The sequence below is a fragment of the Electrophorus electricus genome, chromosome 1 (assembly GCF_013358815.1).
Source record: "Electrophorus electricus isolate fEleEle1 chromosome 1, fEleEle1.pri, whole genome shotgun sequence".
Classification (NCBI taxonomy): domain Eukaryota; kingdom Metazoa; phylum Chordata; class Actinopteri; order Gymnotiformes; family Gymnotidae; genus Electrophorus; species Electrophorus electricus.
In genome coordinates, this window is record NC_049535.1 from 24,868,684 (window position 1) to 24,876,183 (window position 7,500).

At 44.2% G+C, this 7,500-nt stretch overlaps 2 protein-coding genes across 3 annotated transcripts in view; one reads left to right on the plus strand and one right to left on the minus strand.

Moving 5' to 3' along the window:
- Positions 1-4,325, minus strand: part of vasnb (vasorin b) — a 22,011-nt gene extending 17,686 nt beyond the window's left edge. The window contains exon 1 of the mRNA XM_027009130.2: positions 4,089-4,325. The gene's annotated coding sequence lies outside the window, so the exon portion shown is untranslated. The remainder of the gene's footprint in view (positions 1-4,088) is intronic.
- Positions 1-7,500, plus strand: part of coro7 (coronin 7) — a 102,715-nt gene that overhangs the window by 73,910 nt on the left and 21,305 nt on the right. The gene's annotated exons all lie outside the window — the stretch shown is intronic.

A 7,500-nucleotide genomic window follows, 5' to 3' on the forward strand; every position in this document is an offset into this window, starting at 1 on the left:
GGGTTTGATCTCCATACGTCTCTCTGTAGTGGCCTGAGCTCATCTGCTTACAAGATGTCCAAATGAAAGACATCCCCAGGCCAGGCCACGGAGGGGAGAATGGAGAACGGTGTGTGTGTGTGTGTGTGTGTGTGTGTGAGTGTGCATGCACGCACGCGCGCGTTTGTATGTTCATCAGCACATTCCATGACTTCTGGCTGCCCACTGACCCACAAGCGTACAACACGTTAGACTCCACACAAACCCAAACACAGATAATGTCTGCTTCCTTCTACAATCCAGACTGTGCTACATTAAACAACACAAAGGTAGCACTGACTTCCAGCTTATCTCCTAATCAGGGTTTTGAGTGAAGTGAGAATGTTGCTTTTGCTGACTTGTTTGACTTCGTATTAGTCATTAACAGCGGGCAGTTAAGTATTTGACCTTGTGTGGAGTGGAAGTCTGCGGTCGAGCACGGTTTGGAGCACGACTGCCTCAGAGCTGCGCTCAGCCCTCTCTGCTCCGGGCGTCCTTCCCCAATTACAACTCAGGCAGGAGGTAATTACCAGGCTTAGATTAAAAGTCGTTTTTCTTTTTTTACGGCTTGGCTGAAACACTGCAATTTGCGGTGGCTTTCAGGAATATGTGCACTCTCACTCCACTCTTCCTCTCTCCCTCTCTCGCTTCCATACAGGAAATTAACTAGTGGATGAACGGGCATTTGTCAGATTTTTATTGCGTATTCGAAGTGTTCTATATGGAGAGAGAGAGAGAGAGAGACGGAGTGTCCGATCTGCTAAAGGAGAGTTTACGTCTGCTCCACGTCTGCTCTCTAGAGAAGGTGGCTGAGACGCGAGTGATTTGGAGTTTATCTTCTAGCTGAGAAGCTCATGGTCACTGCGTATGCATACGAGTGTGTGTGTATTTACTCAGACTTCTTTTGAAGTGGTTATTCTGAACGCCTCATTTGGCCTCATCTGTCAAGCTCTTCTTCAGTTTGCCTCGGCAGGGATCAAGCCTTCGGTTCGCCTGCACACACTGCTTGGTCAGAATGGCTTTGTGGGCCTTTGAAGACAGGGCCTTGATTTAAGGGCACCTCCTAGAAATGTTGAGGGACAGTGAGGCTTGGACACCTGGGGAAGCACCTGACTGTGCTTACAAGGCTTTTATTCAAAAGGCTTTGAACTTCACCACACCATTAACCATGGCTCAAACTAACTTACCTTGCTATAGCTACCCAAGGGATGTGCAGACTTGGCAAAGCCGTGTAATTAATGTTTCCCTGGCTTGTTCTGATGTTCCTCCACTAGTCACTCTGAGACAGATAAACACACTTTCCTGATGTCTCTGTGCCCTCAGCTGGACTTCTCGCCCTCCCCACCTTTACCTCTATGCCTGACCTTTAACCCAGATCCTATAAATGGTATAAGATAGAAAAGCTAGTGTGTGTGTGTGTGTGTGTGTGTGTGTGTGTGTGTATGCATGTGTGCATATGACTCTGGATGCTCGGTATGTTCCTGTAGTCATGTGTATGTGTGTGTCAGAGAAAAAGAGTAAAACTAATGAATGCTCAAGCAATAATGACCTTTATCACTATTTAGTTTGCAAGCAAGTTGTGTCTTTCCTGAAGAAGACCAAGACCAGCACCTGGTGTACCAAGTCTAGGAATCAGGAGTTAGACAGTAACATCAAAAGAAGTGACAGAGAGTCACTTATCTAGAAGGCATTTCAATAACACCACTGTGAAGTAGAAACATTAGATGCAGGCACAGGACCACAACACAGCCTTTTAAGATCATCCTCGTGTGCAAATGTGCGTGCAAGCGTGCGTGTGTGTGTGTGTGTGTGTGTCTGTGTGTGTGTGACTGTGTGCTTGCATGCATGCATGCGTGTGTGTGTGTTTTGGTGTGTGTGTGTATGTTTGAACAGTCTGTTTAGCAGAAGCCCCTGGTGCTGTTCTTCTGTTTGAATGATGGTGTTTGGACAAGGCAGTGGACAGAAACCAGTTGGATATTATTCTGACGCTACATCAGCTACAGGGCAAACTGGCAGTGAAAGCTAGGAGTGCCACGTGCACTGCTCACTCTGCTTTTCATCTCCTTGACAGAATGTGGTTTGGAAATAGTAATGCTGGCAACAGCAGAAGGTAGCATATTATAATACTTAAATTATAAATATTTAAATATTTAAATCTGGCTGTGGTATTTGTACAATGGAGGTCTAGCAAAATTTATGTGCATTTAGGCAGTTTAAATCTGTGTGTTTAACTCTGGGTGTATGACTCTGTGTGTTTGACTCTGGGTGTATGACTGTGTATTTTTAAGTTAGCATTTTAAGAGCACCCACTTCCTGCACTGACTAGCAGGTCTTTTATGCAGGGTCATAGCAGAGACTCAGGATTGGTGATGGAATGTGTGTTTGTTAATACTTATTTCAGGTCAAGATTAAACGTACACTCTACATGGTGTACAAAATGCCCTGGGAGCCCCAGTGCCCACATTTGTGTTACGCCAAGCATCCACCCAGCTACCTCCTACCAGATTCCTCTACCCATCTCTCGGACACAGACTCAAGAATATTTGCTTTCTCTCCCATCCCTTCTTTTTCTCCCCTTACAATGTCTTTTTGTCTCTTTTTATCAATTCTTTTTCTCTCTGTCTTTCTTTCTCCCCGAGCATCTTTGCATAACATGCAAACACTACTCATGCTACTCAATTGGAGTATTCAAGAACATCAATATATAAACACTTTTAAAGCAGAAACTCCTAACAGCCACATCATAATGTGTATTCTGTAGACAGACCGGCTATCGCAAAAATGATTCCTTATTATAAGCCAGTGCTGCTGACGTCCAAAAGAAAGTTCATAGTCTATACTAAAGCTTTTTAGTGCACAAACTAGTCTTCTCTATAAACAGCAACGATGGAGATGAATGCGGGCTTTCTGTGGCGCGTTTGCAGGGGTTAATTATGGGTTCCTCTGTAGGCACGCTCCATCTGTCTTGCTCCGAGGACACATTAGGCGATTTTCCGAAAAGCCTCATCCCGATCTGTCTTAGTTAGATTTTGTTTAGAAGTCCTGTGCCGACTGTTAACTCTGCTGTTTTAAACAGAATGTATTGAGCAGAGATGTGTTCGACAATATTTGATATTATTTAGTTATATAAGGGGAATGTAAAAAATAAGTGCAGAAAAGTTGAAATGTAACTTCATCATATGTTGTAAAGATAACATTTTAGTATAACGATATGGTCAGATCAGGTCGCTCCTTCGCCAGTATTTCTCTCCGCATTCATTAAAGAACCAACCTGTGTGGTGTATTACGTTTATGAGAGGAGTCTGTCCTTGTCTCCACAAACCGGTAAGTAAATTCCTGCGGTGTTGTTTTGCCTGAAAGAGGAAAATTCTGATACTCTGCTCCAATAAACAAAAAGATCGGTTGTCCCGAAATAATAACAGCTAATCTCCATTATGATGCGTGTACCTAAACGGATTTGCTTCTACCTTTGAACTCGTGTTGAGTAAGCGCAATCAAACCCTTTTCTCCATCGTTTTGTTTGCTGATTTTGTTTCTCCACTGTGGACGTTTGGTGTGGGTCGCTCGTTCACACCGGGCGAAACACTGCTGTGTTTTGCCCTGTGGTCAAACACTTCTTTCTAGATTTCCTATGACAGACGCTTTTCCAAGTTTTGGGCACACGCGCGCAGTTGCAGCTGCAGAACTTACAGTTTTGCTCGCAGCGATTACAGTAACAGATTCCGTAGGCGCGCGGACAGGAGTACACTACTGCACCAGCTACAAATACGGGATTACTGTAGATCCCCATGAAATGCAAGACACATTCTGTACTCGTGCCAAACTGCTTCGGTTTATTTTCAACAATTCATTTCGTATTTGTTCATACGAGATGATCATTTTGATCAGTGCATTAAATAATGTCATTTTTATTTCCAGGTGTTTAATCTTAAATGTGTCTGCATGCTTTTCATGGGTGAAATAAGATAAAACATAGCATACAAATCTCGTTCCATTGTGGACGAAAATGCACACAATACACTTTGTAGATACTGCATTTTGTTGTCTTAAAGTAATCTAATTCAACTCACCCAGCGAATTAATGTGGTACCCCAGAACTCCGAAGTTGTATTCTAGCAGTTTTTTTATCCACAGACTCAACCACCGAAGAAAATCCTTTAGGCTGTTTCACGGACGTCTTGCGAAACTTCGACGCTTCTGGAATGTCACATTTATAAATGTGACATGTACTCCCGGCTCCCTTGTACGTAGTGAAGTGGTCCACGTAGGTCACTGTCCTGTGAGGTCTCGATTCCCGTGCCGACCCCTCACTATAGGGCTTTATCGGCGCGCTGCAGCCGAGCTAAAACGGGCGGGGCGACCGGAGCGAGACGGAGCTGGGAGCGCACCAAGATCGCGGGTGCCCCGTTTGCGGATTGGGTAGCGCGCAAGCACACCTTGATGTACAAAAGGGCCGGCGACATACTTCAAGCGTTCTTCCGTTTGTTTCAGTTGTATTTCTAACTCGCCGAACCGGTAGGTGTAGGCATGCACCGACAGTGCTTACGATACAGAGTACTTGGCTGGTTATGAAACCTTTTATTTATTTATTTTTGCACACGGGGAACTTGACTAAACTCAACATTCGTGATCTAAACCACAAAAATAAAGATAGATCTGTTGCCATGTGTTCATATGATGAGTTATTTCAAGTTAAGGGACTTTTTTTTTTTTTTTGCTTCACTGAAAACCTTTCCGTGCTTATGAATTGTATTTAGGGAGTTGTGTACCCTAAAGTGAGTTCTGAAAAGTGTTTCTTGGTTATAGTGGCAGTTTAAGAAAATGAGACACACTCTCCACATGTAATGATGGCTGTCACTGTCTGCAGGCTGTGTTATGTATTTCAGTTGGCTGTACTCTCACTAATTAGATCTTTGTGTGAGGATTATGAAATCATAACTGTGCGTTTGTCTGGGTAGAGCTGTTCATCCTTTCAACTTTATGTTAACCTCAGGATGCTCATGAAAGGATTCTTAGTTTATTTATTTATTGCATATTTAGATATTTCTTTTTTCTTTAGTCATTGTCATTAGTCACTCACACTGTTGATGCACACAGGCTACACATCTGTAACACATTTCACAAAAGTACAGGAATAAAGAAAAGATTTCGTGCATGTTAAGTGTGACCCAGATGCTGCCCATGATCGAGGCTGCAGCTGAACGGTACACCTTCACCGAGAACTAATCATCACAAGTAGTCATCACAAAAACCAAAACCCTCACTTGTAATCTCTTCTCTCTCTCTCTCTCTCTCTCTCTTCCTCTCTCTCTCCCTCTCTCTCTCTCTCTCTCTCTCTCTCTCTGTCTCTCTCTCTCTCTCTCTCTCTCTCTATCTCTCTCTCTCTCTCTCTCTCTCTCTCTCTCTCTCTCTCTCTCTCTCTCTCTCTCTCTGTCTCTCTCTCTCTCTCTCTCTCTGTCTCTCTCTCTCTCTCTCTCTCTCTCACCTACCCTCTTTTGTGTCTCCCTTTTCACCCTCTCGTCTTTCTCCCCTCTCTGTCTCTCTCTCTCTCTCTCTCTCTCTCTCTCTCTCTCTCTCTCTCTCTCTCTCTCTCTCTCTCTCTCTCTCTCTCTCTCTCTCTCTCTCTGTCTCTCTCTCTCTCTCTCTCTCTCTCTGTCTCTCTCTCTCTCTCTCTCTCTCTGTCTCTCTCTCTCTCTCTCTCTCTCTCTCTCTCTCTCTCTCTCTCTGTCTCTCTCTCTCTCTCTCTCTCTCTCTCTCTCTCTCTGTCTCTCTCTCTCTCTCTCTCTCTCTCTCTCTCTCTCTCACCTACCCTCTTTTGTGTCTCCCTTTTCACCCTCTCGTCTTTCTCCCCTCTCTGTCTCTGTCACCCGTCTGAAGAGCCAAGCATATTACTCAATCACCAATTTTGAGTTTTTTTGTTTTTTTTTGTTCCCTCTGAAAGTAAAGATTTTTCTTTCTGAGTTTAGGGAAGTGGTGAAGGGAGATGGCGTGGCCTAAAACAAACAGGCCTTTTCTCTTATTCCTCGCCACTGCTCCCGCGCTGTTGTGTGCGTTCTAGTATGTGACCACTGCTTTGGTTTTTAAACATCCACCTAGCTTTGTCATCATGCTCTTCTGCGTATGCATGGTTCAAACAAATAAGACGGCCTATCCCCACGCGCAGGTCGCTCCGTTCCGCTCCACATGTGTAACGGAACGCTCGGGAGAAATAATTCCGTCCTGCCTCGTTCTCACCTCATCTGCGCTGCTACTTCTCCGTGCGGGGTGTGGTGAGCTGGTGTGTAAACAGTAAGGCCGCCCTGGGATTCAGCCAAGTATGTAGCGGCCGAGTTGGGGAGGGGGCCAGTTGGGTAAATTAGTCGGTGTAATAGCTCTGCTTAGTGTGCCGTCAGTGTGCTGCTTCCCCCAATCATCGGAGCCCTGTAAAAGATGGCGCGAAGGAATTCACCTGGCAACTAATGCTGCCCTGGGGAACCCGTAAAACAGGACAGCTATACTTTGATTTCTTTCATTTGTCCACGTGTTCTTCCATTTGTTCTTTCTTTCTTCCGTTCTGACCAGCTTTCTTCAGTCAGCCACTAGAAGTCCAACTTACGTTTAATAAACCTACTTTTTTGGAATCAGCCTGAAAGTGCATATTTTTATGTTAAGCTACTTTTCATATATGTCCAGTGATGTTAGACTTTTGTTATTAATAGGAGTACCAGAACTTCATTACATTTTCTTGGCATCAGGGGACTCATCATTATAGTGCCAAATGAGGTTGGGCTTAAAGAGCAAGTAAAAACTATGTATTTGGCCCAGGTGCTGGAGCTCTCTCGCACCACTGCTGACACTCACAAATAGCAAAGGAATATTTATAGAATGTGTTGTGATGATGAAGTTTCCACCTGGCCTTTATTGCTCACAGTTACTCAGTTACTGGCGACTAATGGTTGGATTTCTTTAGCTTAGAGCAATATGACAGACATGAAGCAGCAGTAGATGTGGAATTTAATTATCCAAGGGTAAACAGACTACCAGTGGAGGTGACACAACAACCACTTCTTTAGGAACTGGGAAGATTCATTGCACATGACATTGCTTGTGCAGGATTCTTCCATTAAACGGGCTTGTGAAGAAATCAGTGCGTAGCACATCATCACACGTACTACAGGTACCCAGCATGCACCGAAAACACGTTTAAAGAGATGCAAGAAAATGAAGAGAGTGTCCTTAGGATGAGAGTAAAGGTATAAAAGAAAAATAAACTCACAAGGAGAAAATGCAGGGATACAGGGCTTAAGAGTGGGCTTGATGCTGGCTGTGAGTGGTGTTATTGTGGTTTGGGTGGAGAAGGAAGTGTGTTCACGTGCTTACAGAGAGGAAGAATAACGATTAAGAGAAAAGGGGAGGATGTATAGGAGTCCCTCACTCTGCTCCCATGAGCTTTGTTTTTTTGAGAGTTCTTACCCATACATTTCCCTGTCACACTCTCACCCT